General features: G+C 43.2%; 1 protein-coding gene and 1 non-coding gene across 3 annotated transcripts in view; one reads left to right on the plus strand and one right to left on the minus strand.

Moving 5' to 3' along the window:
• Window positions 1-17,615, minus strand: part of LOC124544634 (putative fatty acyl-CoA reductase CG5065) — a 498,437-nt gene that overhangs the window by 310,911 nt on the left and 169,911 nt on the right. The gene's annotated exons all lie outside the window — the stretch shown is intronic.
• On the plus strand, window positions 15,503-15,577 carry Trnat-ugu. The gene has a single exon. It is a non-coding gene; the product is annotated as a tRNA-Thr (tRNA).

Genomic DNA, 17,615 nt, shown 5'->3' on the forward strand with positions numbered 1-17,615 from the left:
ACATTCCCCTCAACAGCGAGTAGTTCGCCTTCCGTAATGTTTGCACATGCATTGACAATGCGCTGACGCATGTTGTCAGGCGTTGTCGGTGGATCACGATAGCAAATATCCTTCAACTTTCCCCATAGAAAGAAATGCGGGGACGTCAGATCCGGTGAACGTGCGGGCCATGGTATGGTGCTTCGACGACCAGTCCACCAGTCATGAAATATGCTATTCAGTACCGCTTCAACCGCACGCGAGCTATGTGCCGGACATCCGTCAAGTGCATCGCTATTCTGTCATGCAGTGAAACATCTTGTAGTAACATCGGTAGAACATTACGTAGGAAATCAGCATACATTGCACCATTTAAATTGCTATTGATAAAATGGGGACCAATTATACTTCCTCCCATAATGCAGCGCCATACATTAACCCGGCAAGGTTGCTGATGTTCCACTTGTCGCAGCCATCGTGGATTTTCTGTTGCCCAATAGTGCGTATTATGCCGGTTTATGTTACCGCTGTTGGTGAATGACGCTTCGTCGCTAAATAGAACGCGTGCAAACAATCTGTCATCGTCCCGTAATTTCTCTTGTGCCCAGTGGCAGAACTGTACACGACGTTCAAAGTCGTCGCCATGCAATTCCTGGTGCATAGAAAGACGGTACGGGTGCAATCGATGTTGATGTAGCATTCTCAACACCGACGTTTTTGAGATTCCCGACTCTCGCGGAATTTGTCTGCTACTGATGTGCGGATTAGCCGCGACAGCAGCTAAAACACCTACTTGGGCATCATCATTTGTTGCAGGTCGTGGTTGACGTTTCACATGTGGCTGAACACTTTCTGTGTCCTTAAATAACATAACTATCCGGCGAACGGTCTGGACACTTGGATTATGTCGTCCAGAATACCGAGCAGCATACATAGCACACGCCCGTTGGGCATTTTGATCACAATAGCCATACAACACGATATCGACCTTTCCCGCAATTGGTAAATGGTCCATTTTAACACATGTAATGTATCACGAAGCAAATACCGTCCGCACTGGCGGAATGTTATAAAACGTACTTATACCTTTGTGATTATTACAGCGCCATCTATCACAAAGCGAAAAAAGTGGTCCAACTAAAATATTCATATTTCTTTTCGTACTACACGAATATGTAATAAAAAATGAGGGTTCCTATTTAAAAAAACACAGTCGATATCCGTTTGACCTATGGCAGCGCCATCTAGCGGGCCAACCATAGCGCCATCTGGTTTCCCCCTTGAAGCAAGACAAGTTTTGGTTCTTTGTAGTTTTTTCGTTTGATGCTTATTTCGTGAGATATTTGGCCCGGTCACTATCAATGGACCACCCTGTACAGGGTGAGTTAGAAGTCTCCGTACTCTGTTTAGTATCAAATGATGTTATGCAGGTTGGTAGCAACGTAATTTCTTATCAGTTCTTGGAATCTGTTGTTGGAACTCATGTTTTCACGCAGACGAAATCGAGTTTTAGTTTTGTAGGTCATAGTTGCACTACTGAGGAGCACTCAGTAACAAGTGTATGGGTGCACGAACAACACACGGGGCAGACAATGAGGTGGATTATGAGAGCATTCCGAGAAAGATTTAATAAGGCTCCGCGACGAAAGGCAAGACTTCTGGATTGGGAAATACGTGCTTCTGCTTTTGGCACTGTTGAAGACAGGCCGCGGAGAGGGAGGAAGAAGACAGGAGAACATGTGCCGGAGTCTTCGCTTCGAATAAACAAGTCGACACGTTAATATGCTCCGGAACTCCGTATATCGAGAACAACAATGCCAGATCACATAAAAAAAAGACCTTTAAGGTCAGACCTTTTCGACCGAAGTTCATAAACGACTTTTCTGGTGAAAAACGGAATTAGTGGATTTTACCAGGCCTTGCTTTGTTAACTTAATTCCCAAACGCATTTTCAGAAGAATGTGCCATTTATTGCAGCTCATTGCTAGAAATATTGTCGTTTCGGCCCAAGAAAATTCCCATTACACAGTGGAGTTAGAAGGGTATTCTCCTCACGTAATGGGATGGGCAGTGACATCACATTATCTGCTTGGGTAGTACTTTCTTGAAGGGACACTTATCTCGTCTGTCATTGTAAACCTTGACCCTTTCAACGGGAAGAGGGGCAAGGTCTGGAGAGCACGGAAGACGAAGCAGCACAGTGATTTTGTTTTTCGTGCAACAGTTAAGCACCAATAGGGATGAATGCGCGTGTGCGTTATCGTGATGTAAGAACCACGAATTATCTCGCCACATTTCAGGCCGTTCCATTCTCACATTTTCTCGCTGAAAGTTACATTCTTCCGCAATCTCTCGGACAGTAAGTCTTCAACGGCACGCACAATTCCACTGACGTTCCTGACATGAGCGTCGTCGGTAGACGTCGAAGGGCGTCCTGAACGCGAGTCATCTTTAACTTCCGTCCGTCCATTTTTAAACCGTGTCAACTATCCGTAACAACGAGTACGGCTTAAGCACTCAGCACCGTAGACTTCCAGCATCATTTGGTTTGTATCTGTAAATGTTTTCTTGAGTTTCACCAGAATTTACTGCAGTCGCGTTGCTCCTTTAAATCTGGCATCTCGAAATTCGCAAACTTTGCAACACAACGTTCTACTCAATACAGTACTGAACAATAACTAACAAAATTACGACAATGAAACTTCCAGCAGTTACACATTAAACGCAAGAATGTACAGGGATGCCAACCGCATTTCGCTCCAACGAAGCATTGGCGCGAAATGACGAATGTTCTGGAATTTTTTGAACAGACCTCCTATAATGTTTTAGAATTCCTATTACAGGCTTCTTGGCCTTGTAGAGGTGACTTAGTAGACAAATTTTCGATAACGAACCCATGTCTAGGAACGTACCGTTCGCACATAAAATAAATTTGAAGGGTATCATTTCAAATATCCCGCTTCACAGTAATGAGGATGAGAAAACGGCGCCGCCGTGGGTCCCTATTGTAATTTTTACATCCCGTACCATTTTCGTTCGACTACAATAATGGCTGCAAGAAACAGCTACGTTCGCTTCTAGGAAGGTTGACTGTGGTGTTCCACGGACGCGCTGCACTCTTGATTCTGAAGAGGACAGCCTTCGTCACGTAAAAGAGAAACCCACGGCGAATACTACGAACAATGCCCATGCCAAAGGGTAGCTGACAAGTCAGGGCTCACTGACTCCGCTGCGTGCGAACCGTCAAGAGGGAAATTTGAAAGTGATACGATCTTCAAACGTATTTTATATCCATACGATACGTTTCCAGAAATGGGTTCCTTATGAAACCTTTATCTACTAAGAAACACCCAGAAGCCGGTAAGAGGAATTGTTAAACACCCTGTACAGCCACTTTCTTAATACCAGCACCGTCTGGTAGCGAATGGAAATATGCAGCTTAAGTCTTTATAAACTAGACGCTTTATGTGGAGTGGATCTTTACGAATTCATTTCATGCTTCCGATAACTAGTTGGTAACAATTTCAAGAGAGTAAGTATCAGAACTACACTTTTTTCTGGTTTAATGAATATTTAAATGTGTCTAATCGCCTGTAACTGTACAGCCAGGATTTGATGCAGTGCAGGGAAGGAAAAACAGTCCTACCACAAAACAAAACTTGCGCCTTGAAAATGAATGTTCGAGCAGACACGATGACAGTTAATGCCTACAGCTTCCCATAGCGACGACATGGGAGTTTAACAGAAAAAAGAAGCACCCTCATGCCAATATTATCTTTAGAACGTTAAGGAAGCTCAATCTCCTACACTTTCTTCTTATTGCTGAAACAAATTTATTTCCCTCCCTCCCTCTCTCCCTCTTCCCTCTCCCCCTCATTTACTGGCTTTCGGGTCGTAACCATCAGTCATCTTAACTTGGGAAAGGTTATGACAATATTAAGATACAGACCAGACAACGCAACACCCAGTCCCCGAGCGGAGAAAATTTCCGACCCGGCCGGGAATCGAACCCGGGCCCCTTCGGTTAGCAGGCTGCTGCGCTGACCCCGCAAACGCCGAGACAGACTTCATTCAAAATTCATTCATTTAATAGGCTCGTATCCCTCACATGTTTTTAGCTATCGTGTGTGTGAACGTGTATAATGAAATATATTATTTTTGACATGGAAGTTGGATGTTGTCGCACTCTGGTAAAACATGTACATCACTTTTCTTTAAAATTCTGTCTCAGAACGTTACTAATAGGAAGTATGCTGCCCATATCAAACATGGAAAGCAAAACGACCAAACTTTTTTAAATGTTGACAAGATTTCAGCTAACAAACTCAATCAATAAAATAACTATAAGAATATCTGCACTAATCATTTATACAGAAATTTACATTCGATCAAAAACTAGACAAAGATAATTGACTCTACCTCTTGAAATAACCTATCTTTGAAGCACACTTGTGGAACAGCATATTTTATGAATATACAGGTGTAGTTACCTATACAGGTGTCTTATCTGCTTTGATAACGGGCACAGAATTGCTTTCACGTAGCATTTAACTCCAATATAAGAGGAATAAAAGAACGTTGTCTCATTTGAACTGCAGACGCCAGCCATGTTTAACATGCCATGTGCGGCAACACTGCAGCTAAAATTTCTCCAGTAATGATCACAACCTTTCCTCTCACAGAGGTCGCCGCTTCTACAAGTTCCAGGGCATCCGCAGTAACAGAGCTCTTACGATTTCCGTGTTGCTGGACTAGCTCGGAAGATTGCAAACAGGTTAAACTGGCTAGCAGGCTCTCGACTGCGAGTGCAAGTACTTTGTAATCTGTGGATAACAGACACACATTAGCTTGCATTAGTCTTCGTTCTATGTACAAATGCTTTGACGTCATTTACTGACAGAAAAGGTATCAATAAAAAATAAAGAATAAAGGAAAAAAAGGGAATTACTATCAAGGACATAGGCTGACCATGACAACCTGATATAACGGAATTTAGTCTCTGCTGCAGTGTGACAAAAGAGGGCCGACACACCATTCTTTCTACGTGACGTCTTGTCTGAGCGATGAACTGTACAATTAGTGGAGCAACTGCCTAGTTCTGGCGGGCCGCTCGCCTGCGCGTAAGAGGCTTCTTTTGTGAGAGTAAAGAGGGGACTTATGCCTGTAATTTTAGGCCCCTTGCTGTTCACACACTCTTGTCTCCAGCCACCTGAACCTCAGGCTCTTGCCATCATCTAGAATCGTGCCGAACTTTAGAGTACAGAACAAACTTCATATACGAATCGTGTGAATTCAAGCGTTGTCTTCATAGAAAAACTGACGTTTTTGGAGCCAGACGCGACTCAGAGTGTATGCAAGAAAATGAATAACCTTCCATCCTCTTTTCGAAAGAATTAAAAGAAGGGTAAAAAAAATCATTGAGATCAAGAGTGGGGAGATTACGTTCCGAGTCTCCCATACTTCAACGAACTGTTGGAATCACAGAAAAAAACTGAGTTTCTCCTTTTTCTGTCACTCAGTATCACTTTATCGTCATAAATAATTCCCGGAAAGCCATAACAGAGAACGGAACTGAGGGGGAAATGAAGGTAGTCTACACAACATTTTGTCGTGGAATTTCAGTGACCTTTGAACACAAGCGTCGCATAGTTCTCTCGACCCACAATATATGTACCAGTATACGGAATGACACCCAATGCTCAGCAGCGCCGCTCCATTGTAATCTAAAGCTAAACCCATTTGGGTTTGGGTGTAAGATTTGTTTCTCCCATTACGGAGTGATCTCACTTTCACCTCTGCCAGTAATCTACGTAAAAAAACGTCAAGTTGCACCTTGTTTCGTGTTGCATGCTAAACTCTTAGCCCCCTGTGGCAGCCTGTTTTGACGTTGGAACTAGGCTGGGGCATGTCATCCCCAATTGGAGGTTGAAATGGCTCTAAGCAATGGGGCTTAACATCAGAGGTCATCAGTCCCCTAGAATTAGAACTACTTAAACCTAATTAACCTAAGGACATCACACACATCCATGCCCGAGGCAGGATTCGAACCTGCGTCCGCAGCAAGCGTGCGGTCCCAGACTGAAGCGCCTAGAACCGCTCGGCCATAGCGGCCGGCTCCAATTGGAGGATGTTCCGTAAATACACTGTGGCGTACTAACAAATCTTCGAGATGAAACTGTTTTTCATCTTTGTGCGCTTTTAATACTCACATTGAACATCTACTCCATATGGAGATTAGGCAGATCGAGAATTATGCGTATAGGATACATTTAGTATCACTGGAATTTGGTCGACAAAGGCGTAATTCCTAAACACAAAGGTGCGTCAACCTCCGGCTTTATAACAGAAACATCCCTGCAGTATTTCCCCGAGTTATGTCATGTGACACTGTTGATGGTGATCCGTCCACCGAGTGGAAAAGTCAAGGTAAAAGTGTTTAGATTAGAATATGTGAAACAGATTACTGAGTGTTTCAGTTTTACTACATATCCAGAGATGGGTATATTGTAACCCTAAACCGAGATCGCCAGACGAGGATTTCAACTCAGTTGCTATCGAATGCTAGTAACTGACAATGTAGCTTCCAAGAAAAATTTGATTCATAACAACACTGTGCGAGTGCTAAGAGTTCTAATGCATTCATTGGCTGTAGATGGCGGGTTGCACGAGAACTCTGTATTGCCGAACGGCACGTGATTTCTCGTTTTGTTAGTTTGATAAAGAACTATTAACGACCTCCACGCAGGCCTCGTCATTTCACTCTTGTAAAGAATATATACAGGTACATTTACATGCATTTATACAAACACTTATTGGTATCTCAGACTCTGGAAGGACTTAATCGCTCACGAGTAATATACTATACTTTAAAATATCCACAAAAAATAAATTTATATAAATTCTTCATTAAATTCAAGAAGTCCAATTTGCTGGAAAAACAAATACGGTGTGCTTAACCAACGCGCCACCTCGCTCGGCGAAAATACTCAACTTATGATGTGCCCGACAGAAATGCTATAAAACCTTATAACTATTGCATAAAGGCGCATTTGTCTTCTTTCTTGCTAGATTGCTGTAGCACTCACTCTCGGTTTGGACATGAAATATACAATCGGTGCCAACTTTCGCCGAGCAGCGCTACATATTCGACTACTACAGATATCGCTTTTATCCTTTACTCATGTCTCAGCACCTCAAGACACATCAAGATTCATGTTAATAGCAGATCTGCATCATTTCTGGACATTTAATTGCATATTTAGAAGATGGAAAGTACTGAGAGCTTCGGGTTTGCAGCTTCCCAAACGCGAAGGACGTCATTTTCAACCGAATCATTCCATTTTAAACATGTAACACACTAACGTCTTCAAAATTATTCTCGTTTTAAATGTATACCTAGTAATTACTGAGGCGTTCCTAAATGAGGGGGTGAAAGTCACAAAAACGGCAGTAACTTGGAAAGAAACTAAGAAACTGATAGGTATGTGGAGTATTTTATTACTACAGCTCTGCTGCTCAGTACTATATATACAAACAAGCGCTGGTGTAATGCATTTGTATCATGTGTAGAGAGCAGAAAACAGCACGGCTGAGAGTAGGATGGTAGCTGATGGTGCGAAAGTAAGAGAAGGCATCTGACAACCACTTGGTCCAATACCGCAGACACATTCTGTGGGCTAACAACCATTCGCAGAGTCTATGGCAGACTGGATGCAAGTAAAATTCCGGGAAGGGTAGCTGTTGGTTAACTGTTCAAATGGTTCAAATGGCTCTGAGCACTATGGGACTTAACATCTATGGTCATCAGTCCCCTAGAACTTAGAACTACTTAAACCTAACTAACTTAAGGACATCACACAACACCCAGTCATCACGAGGCAGAGAAAATCCCTGACCCCGCCGGGAATTGAACCCGGGAACCCGGGCGCGGGAAGCGAGAACGCTACCGCACGACCACGAGCTGCGGACTGGTTAACTGTTCTGCGTTCTCTTGTTCACAGGCTACGACATCAATTACTAAATACAGGTTTGGTAATTACGAGATTCAAGCACTAACAGCGTATGGCACACCGCGCTTCAGTGACGGGTATTTAATGTCACAAACTGGAAGGAATTGGATCGCTCTCGCTGAAACCACTGAGCGGGTCTTACCATGAAGAACAATAAGCAGAAGGCTGCATTACGTCATAAAGCCGGAGGAGGACACTATGTAACGAGGGCTATTCGGAAACTCAGGTCCGATCGGTCGCGAAATGGAAATCAATGTGAAAAGCAAAAATGTTTTATTTGCAACAGTTAGCTACACCTTCCAGCCACTTCTCTACATAGTCGCCGCTCCGACTTAACAATTGTCGAAGCCTTGTACCAAATTTCCAGTTCCCTCGTCATAGAAGGCAGCCGCCTGTCTTTTTCGCCAATAGTCTACGCTGGTCTTAAGCTCGTTGACTACGCCAAAATGTTATCTTTATTGCCAGCCATTCATGTGAGCAGAGATGAAACTCTAGGGGAACCAATTACGGGCTTTATCGCGGGTGATCAAACAATTCCCGTCGAAAACGCTGCAGGAGCATCGTCATTGCCGCTGCAGAGTGCGGTCGAAAATTGTGATGACGAAGGAAACGCATGACAGTTGCGTTGTATGAACTGTATGAAATCAGGCGAAATATCTCAGCAGGCGCTCATATCTCTCGCGAGACACTATTTACCCAGATATATTTACGTGCTCACTATGTGCTCAGAACTGAAGAGAGTGACGTGACGCGACCGACGGGCATACTAAAGAAACTACCTAGCATATCTGTGTAAAGCTTCATCGGATCTTCACTGTGGTTTCCATTTCATGTCCGATCGCACGTTACTTTCCTAATAGTCTTCGTATACAGTTCACCCCTCAACACAGAAAGGTTATTCGATATGCACATCAGTGCTTAATGAGGACTGCAGAGCAATGTGAACTAGTCTCTCCATAGCCGAGTTCCGGTAAGGTACATTAAAAATTTTGTATCTGTCGATGAGGAGGAACAAGTTATCACAGAAACATCCCTGAAAATGCTTTAGTAGGATTCAGTGGCTGTAACAAGATGGGCGCACTGAGCTCCATGTCTTACAGCCGATAACTGACTGAAGAACTACGGATATGATTTTCTTGATATTTAAGAACTTCCTTAGCCGTGAACAACAGGAGAATATAGCTCCATGTTAGGTGGAGACGCTGAACACAAACACGAATATCTTTAAACGCCAATAAATTCAGCGCCTGGGGTATCTAACAAACATGTATGCTAGATCTCTTAAAGGTCGCGGTCCTCCTCTCCAGACCCTTGTCGCTGTCAGAAAATCAGTGCACTTGAAATGATAACCAGTTCCTATGAACACTACACCAACATAGAAAAACCACCATAGTCACATTTGTGTGATCTCTCACAAAAATAAGTTTTCACGTTTTAAAAATGAACATACGTTCTTTGTTTGGAATTATGTTTAATGTTTTATTCGTGTCACATGTGATCTTTCAGGCAAAGCTCCGTAACGTTGGACTTCCAACTTTTTGAGCAATCGTTATTTCTTTGAGATTTTTTTCGGTTTCTTTGGATAACATAGTACATCTACATCTACATCCATACTCCGCAAGCCACCTGACGGTGTGTGGCGGGGGGTGCTTTGAGTACCTCTATCGGTTCTCCCTTCTTTTCCAGTCTCGTATTGTACGTGGAAAGAAAGATTGTCGGTATGTTTCTGTGTGGGCTCTAATCTCTCTGATTTTATCCTCATGGTCTCTTCGCTAGATATAGGTAGGAGGGAGCAATATACTGGTTGACTCCTCGGTGAAGGTATACTATCGAAACTTCAACGAAAGCCCGTATCGAGCTACAGAGCGTCTCTCCCGCAGAGTCTTCCACTGGAGTTTATCATCTCCGTAACGCTTTCGCGATTACTAAATGATCCTGTAACGAAGCGCGCTGCTCCCCATTGGATCTTTTCTATCTCTTCTATCAACCCTGGTACGGATCCCACACCGGTGAGCAGTATTCAAGCAGTGGGCGAACAAGTGTACTGTAACCTACTTCCCTTGTTTTCGGATTGCATTTCCTCAGGATTCTTCGAATGAATCTCAGTCTGGCATCCGCTTTACCGACGATTAATTTTATATGGTCATTCCATTTTAAATCACTCCGAATGCCTACTCCCAGATAATTTATGGAATTAACTGCTTCCAGTTGCTAACCTGCTATATTGTAGCTAAATGATAAAGGATCTTTCTATGTATTCGCAGCACATTACACTTGTCTACATTGAGATTCAATTGCCATTCCCTGCACCAAGCGTCAATTCGTTGCAGATCCTCCTGCATTTCAGTACAATTTTCCATTGTTACGACCTCTCGATACACCACAGCATCATCCGCAAAAAGCCTCAGTGAACTTCCGACGTTATCCACAAGGTCATTTATATATATTGTGAATAGCAACGGTCCTACTACACTCCCCTGCGGCACACCTGAAATCACTCTTACTTCGGAAGACTTCTCTCCATTGAGAATGACATGCTGCGCTCTGTTATCTAGGAAATCTTCAATCCAATCACACAATTGGTCTGATAGTCCATATGCTCTTACTTTGTTGATTAAACGACTGTGGGGAACTGTGTCAAGCGCCTTGCGGAAGTCCTTTTTACTGTCATAGAATCTGACTTAGGCGTTCTTGTTATGATTCGTATTATTCTGGAGTTTACTGCCCCTTCTTGTTTGCATTTCCTGCTCCCACAGAACGCTCTACCTCACTCATAACCGAGTTCGTAAGCACTGCAAAGCTGAAAAGCGGCTTTGAGCTGGCCCGGCGGGTAGGGGGAACAGCTCTTGCAACCCAGTTGCCTAGCAGAGGCGAGGCGAATGAACGCTTCTCACGACACTGCGGGTATATTGAACCGCGTGGGCCACCAGCCCAGGCCGAGGCCCGGCAAACGGCCAGCGTGCGTCGCAAGCCCCAGGCACGACATCGTATCCACGTTAATCACACTGGCGTGTCGCTATAACCTACCACACGTCACGATGATCCAATAAATATTTTTTGAGGAAGTTTTAAAAGAGAGAAGGGGAGGCGGGGAGGGGCAGAGAGAAAGAAAGAAAGAAAGAGAGAGAGAGAGAGAGAGAGAGAGAGAGAATCCACATCAGAGTTTCACGCCCCATCTATAACTACAGAGGTACGGCACAAGCTAAGGTCTACAATGATAGGATAAGGAATCGGCTGTGCCTCGTGTTTACAGGAACATCCGAGCATTTCCCTGATGGTTATTAAGGGAACTAAAAACCTAAATCAGAATGACTGGAAGTGAATCTTAACGTCGAGGGGGAAGGAAGGAGAAGAGCTGGAGAATAGGTGGAGCTGGAGAAGGACGGTGAAGAGGTGGAGGGAGAATAGGCGGAGCTGGAGAAAGGGCGAAAGGTAGAGGTACAGGAAGGGTACAGGAAGAGGAGGAGGAAGAGGTACACGTAGAGCAGGAGAGAGAGGAAGAGGAAGAAAAAGATGAAGAGAAAGATGTAAAGGAAGAAGGAGAAGAAGATGTACACAAGAAATGACAGAGCTCCCAGTTTAAAAGATTTTAACGTCCCGTTGATGTAATGGCACTTATGAATAGAGCACTAAGTTCACTGAATGCCGATAGGGATGCATTAGCCGTTGTCTTGTTGCTGGAACCCATTCATAAATTTCCTGAAGCAATTCGGAAAAAAAAGCAACACGGAAAACGGAAATTGCATGGATGAGGATGTGCACGTTCTGCTGGTCAGAATAAGAGTATCGTGCCACCATCAGTGCGGTACTTTGTCCAATCTTACACGTGATTCGAACACAATTTTGCATTAAATCATGATGATATAGAAATCGTTTCTTTCATGCTATAGTATGATATTACATCAGACAGTAGCGAGTGGAGGATGCTGTGGGGGAGGTAGTGTGGTGACCTAATGTGGAATCCAAGGACTTGCTGTTTGGCCCATAGAGATATTCAGTGCTATTTTAACCGCCAGGTTATGTCGCATGCTGACCACAAACTAACAACACACTCGTATCCAGAATGAGATTTTCACTCTGCAGCGGAGTGTGCGCTGATATGAAACTTACTGGCAGATTAAAACTGTGTGCCCGACCGAGACTCGAACTCGGGACCTTTGCCTTTCGCGGGCAAGTGCTCTACCAACTGAGCTACCGAAGTACGACTCACGACCGGTATTCACAGCTTTACTTCTGCCAGTACCTCGTCTCCTACCTTCCAAACTTTACAGAAGCTCTCCTGCGGACCTAGCAGAACTAGCACTCCTGAAAGAAAGGATATTGCGGAGACATGGCTTAGCCACAGCCTGGGGGATGTAAAGCTGTGAGTACCGGGCGTGAGTCGTGCTTCGGTAGCTCAGTTGGTAGAGCACTTGCCCGCGAAAGGCAAAGGTCCCGAGTTCGAGTCTCGGTCGGGCACACAGTTTTAATCTGCCAGGAAGTTTCATATCAGCGCACACTCCGCTGCAGAGTGAAAATCTCATTCTGGAAACATCCCACAGGCTGTGGCTAAGCCATGTCTCCGCAATATCCTTTCTTTCAGGAGTGCTAGTTCTGCTAGGTTCGCAGGAGAGCTTCTGTAAAGTTTGGAAGGTAGGAGACGAGGTATTGGCAGAAGTAAACCTGTGAGTACCGGGCGTGAGTCGTGCTTCGGTAGCTCAGTTGGTAGAGCACTTGCCCGCGAAAGGCAAAGGTCCCGAGTTCGAGTCTCGGTTGGGCACACAGTTTTAATCTGCCAGGAAGTTTCAACACACTCGTATGACACACACCGTGGTCCAAGCTTTTCCGAGAGACGTCTCTTCGCCACTTGGTTAGTCAACGTTTATATCCCCGATTGAAGCAGCTTCTCAGCGTGGTTAAGCTGATCTCATTCCATATATTTTCACAAAATAAAAAGTTGGGTTGGTCATCGGGATTCGATCCATTACGAGACAAAAGCAACGAAGTCACCACTACCCCACAGAAGCGAGCTCACAAAAATTAATAATACTGTAACACAAGCTTAAAGCATTACTGTCACCGGTGTACTCTTTTCACTAGTATCCAATCTAAAAAAAATTCCCTGAGATTTTTCTTTCGTTTCACCTTTTTTCGGACGCGCCTGACAACTATCTCACATGAGTCTCATTTACGGGTAAATGAACTTTTCATGGACGTAATCACAGACCTGTATCCCTGGCTCACCATTAGTATACTAACCTGTATATGATACAAGAGAAGTCGAACTTTAGTGCTGTCATCAAGTAAATGTGCAAGCTGGAGTGCTTCATCGACAAAACGAAGCAATCAGCTAAAAGCACACACACACATACAACAAACTGAGAGCTCTCCAACTCTATTGTCGCTATTATTTGGGACAAAAGTTACGCTTTCTACTTTCAGATGAGGAAATTGGTATTTAATGGCTCTGACTGATCAACGAGACCGCTGAAATCCACATCTAGCTTAAGTGTAGAATGGAACGCTCCGCCGGGCACACTTTGAAGCGGGCTACTCGAAAATTGCCAACGGCTTTCATATTTGAACAAAGTCACTTCTAGACAGGCAGTTAGGGAGCAGAATACACCTGAAAAATACGATCCCCTGATTATGAAAGTAAATTTTAGCTGCAAAGCGAAAGAATTACGTTTTCGTGACAGTTCGTGAAAAACCACACGCACTTTGTCATTCCAGCATTCATGCCGCACCCGACTCTGCAGTCCACGCAACACTGACGTGACTGACTGTGCTGCAGTCCAAGTTGCAGTATGCAACTCTCCGAGCGTATTAAAACCATGGCACATTGGTTCCTCTCACGCCCAACGGATTTCTGCAGTTTTTCAAATCACAGCTCGTTCAAATCTGGAATTCTTGGTGCTCCGCAGCTTGCAGGCATTTTCAATACATCGTGAGCTGCACTAGAAATGTTTATTTGCCAGAACCGGTTTTCAGGCTTAGAGTCCATCATCAGCGGCATCTCATAGAGAGGAACAGACAGTTATATTTACATCCATTTTTACAAAATGACAACTGTGTATATAGTAGCAGTGACATAAGTCTACTTACAAGGGGAGGCCGCCAATTGTGAAATTCAGATTCGATTCATACTGCGCATAATAAAAGCTCATGGCCAGAGGTATAATGTGGCAAAGCACCAAGATGCACTTCTCAGCCGTTGTCGAGAAAATCGACAGTTAAAAGAAACCGTTGCGGTGAAATACTCTCTACGATTACTAATTTTCTACACCGTCGTGGTGCAGCGGTAAGCGGTCGGATTCGTAATCTGAAAGTCGCCGGATCGATTCTCGCGCCATGTTACCTTTTTTTTTAGTATTTGTTTTTTGTAATTCAAATATATATATATATATATATATATATATATATATATATATATATATATATATATATATATATAATTCCCGGCAATCAGTTGCAACAATTATGCACATAATAAGTTGCTGAAAGTCGTTTGTCGTGGAAAAACTGGCGACTTCGAACATCATTATGTTTTCCGCAAACAAAGTTGTATTTCACAAATGTTATTAATTATCTTCATAATGTTAACCACGTATAGTTAACGGAAGACGTAGAAACGATATTCCGAAACGAATACGTATAGCGTAAGTCAAACGTTCGAATTAGAATAGAGACCCCACGGACACAAACTTGCTGTGGCAGGTATGAAATATAAACTCCGTTACTCGCTCGTTACACTTTAAGGACAGATGTTGAATTTGCCGACACGAGCCGCCGCATAACAGCGTAGTTGCCTGCTAACTTCGAAAGAAGGTAGATGCGGTCCCTAGCGCAACTTATAACATCGTCGAAAATCAGTGCGGACGGGAGAGCTTTGGTACACCCTGTTAAACAAACGGAAAAATGGAGGCGGTACAATTGGAGAGCGATCCGCCTTCACCAACATGCATAAGCAATTCATTAATAGTTTATATATATACATATATATATATATTTGAATTACAAAAAACTAATAATAAAAGATTCGAACCGGCGACCTTCGAATTATCTTGGTGCTTTGCCACATTACACCTCTGGCCATGAGCTTTTATTATGCGCAGTATGAATCGAATCTGAATTTCACAATTGGCGGCCTCCCCTTGTTAGAATATGTACCTCCGTAACAGTGACTTGCGCTTCAGATAATATGATAGGATCTGCAATATGTACGTAACTGCTGCCAATCTTTGGCAGTGACAATTCTTGATAACTTATATGGTGTCTGTTCTTTCGGGCATGTCCGAAAGAACAGACACCAAATCCATATAAATATATAGTTCTGGCAATACCGGCCATGACCTTCTGTGCGGATGCACACATATTACCCGAACTCTTACGGGACTCGGTAAGAATGCCTTCCAGTAGTAATGAGTGTGTTGGGGTGGGACACTACGAATGTAGTGTGTGGACATACAAGGTGATAATGTGGGTCTCGCGGGAGGAGTGCGTGAGACAGTCCCCGCAGTCGCACTATCCTCTGTGCCCTCGGTGGCTCAGATGGATAGAGCGTCTGCCATGTAAGCAGGAGATCTCGGGTTCGAGTCCCGGTCGGGGCATACCTGTCCCAGTTGATATATATCAACGTCCGTCAGCAGCTGAAGGTATTAATGGAATTCTAATTTCATTCTGGATAACGTCGACGTAACTGTCACAGACTAAAAATGAAACTGAGAGGAAAGAGAGTCTAGGTTACCTTTTGTTATTTCTAAGATCATAATTAGATATATCTGTGACATGCCTTCATATACGTACTCTACCTTCACATCCCAATTATTGAAAAAACAGTAGTTTACTTATACCAAGGTATGTCACATATATAAGTATGATCTTAGAAATAACAAAAGACATGTAATGTAGCCTTTTTGACCTGTCTGTTCCATGTTTACTCTGTAAGACAGTTACGTCAAATGTTATCAAAAACTGTCACTGCCTAAGATTTGACAGCAGTAACGTATACGAAAAATTCAATACTCTGTTACTGGACAGATTTCAGATCATATCATTAACTTACGCGCATGTCACTGCTACACAGATATAGAATGTAGACATATTACTGCTACTATATGTACGGTTATCATCGTGTAGAAATCTACGTACATACAATTGTTTGTTCCTCTGTATCAGATGCCACTGATAATGGGCTGTAAACCCGAAAACGGGTTGTGGCAAATAAACATTTCTAGTGCGGTTCATGGTGTATAGAAACGTCCTTTAATAAAAAGCTCTTTCATCAACAATTATGTAGTTTTTTTCCAGGCATCGAGTGTTCGCAACTTTTTCTCCATCGCCAGCCCAAATAACAGAACGTATACCGGTATCGTCACCGTTCTTACGGTTATGAAATCTATCAACGATCAATATTTGCAGCTTAACCTTGCACTTAAGATCGAACCGATGCCCTTGATTCAGGAGTCAGTCTGTGGTTATTTAATATTTTTTGTGGTATTCAAAAAAGTTAAAAACCTCTCTCACATCGGCCTGATTTAGCTTCACTGATCAGGATAGTAAAAACATGCGTATGTTAAGGGAATTTTCATTCACAAAGCAGGCTTATCACATTCACACAGTTCAGTTCAATACTGTTCTATCCTGATTAAATTGAGCTTAACTTAAATTCCATAAGGCAGTGAAGCAATTTCGAAGTCTCGGTGCGACGAAAATTGTCAGTCGATCTCCTGAAAACATTTGTAATAATTATTAACTTTCGGTGATCACATGGGGAAGACGGGAGATCTGCTGGTAAGACCGTGTTAGCCTATTTATTTGAAGAAACTGGATATCTTGAGCATACAAAACGGCAGGTTCGTCCAGTGTAAATCAGACGTTCCCCACTGATCCCGTGCAACACAGCGTAGTAAGCAGACACTGTCAACAATAATCAGTTAAATAATACGCGAACACACTTACTTTTGTTTAGTTCATGTATTAAATTCCTTCACATACAGAACCTCATCAACATGGCAACTAGCTCAACAATACATACATATACATCCTCCTCCTTTCACGGCTAATCGGCAAGCATTGCCTCATTCTTTTCATAAGAGAAAACAGATAGCAGAGAAGCTATTCCATGGAGTAAATGGACGCTCCAAGGAATAATAGGGCTTGAAACTACTTTGCATTGATAATCATCGTATATTGAAGTTTAGGAAACGCTAAGATAAGAAGAGATATTTCGAGATATGTACTGAGTTATATAATTTATAAAATTTCTGAAAATATCGCGGAGAGAGCGCTGCAAGAGACATTACAGTTAGTATTTGATAAAACTGGTTGCTCTTGTTGATCAGCTATCAAGTCTCAGTTTGGTGACTATCTTCCATTTATCTCAACGGACGATATGAACACACTAGGCGAAAGTAATGTGCGTTGGGCTATTAACAAGCCTCAGGCGGAGACAGACGGAAGGGTACCGGAAAACCTGGTTTCGTACGTAACGTTACGAGTATGTAGGCGAGGCAATCAGACGCCTAGAACTGATTCACGGTAAGGTGAATTTATTTGCGCAGCTGTGCGGCCCTACTGCCGAGAGTACTTCGTGGCCGGACGAGGGCATCACACGGCCATCCCTGGAAGAAATGATTCAAATGGCTC

This window comes from Schistocerca americana, chromosome 8, assembly GCF_021461395.2.
Source record: "Schistocerca americana isolate TAMUIC-IGC-003095 chromosome 8, iqSchAmer2.1, whole genome shotgun sequence".
NCBI lineage: Eukaryota > Metazoa > Arthropoda > Insecta > Orthoptera > Acrididae > Schistocerca > Schistocerca americana.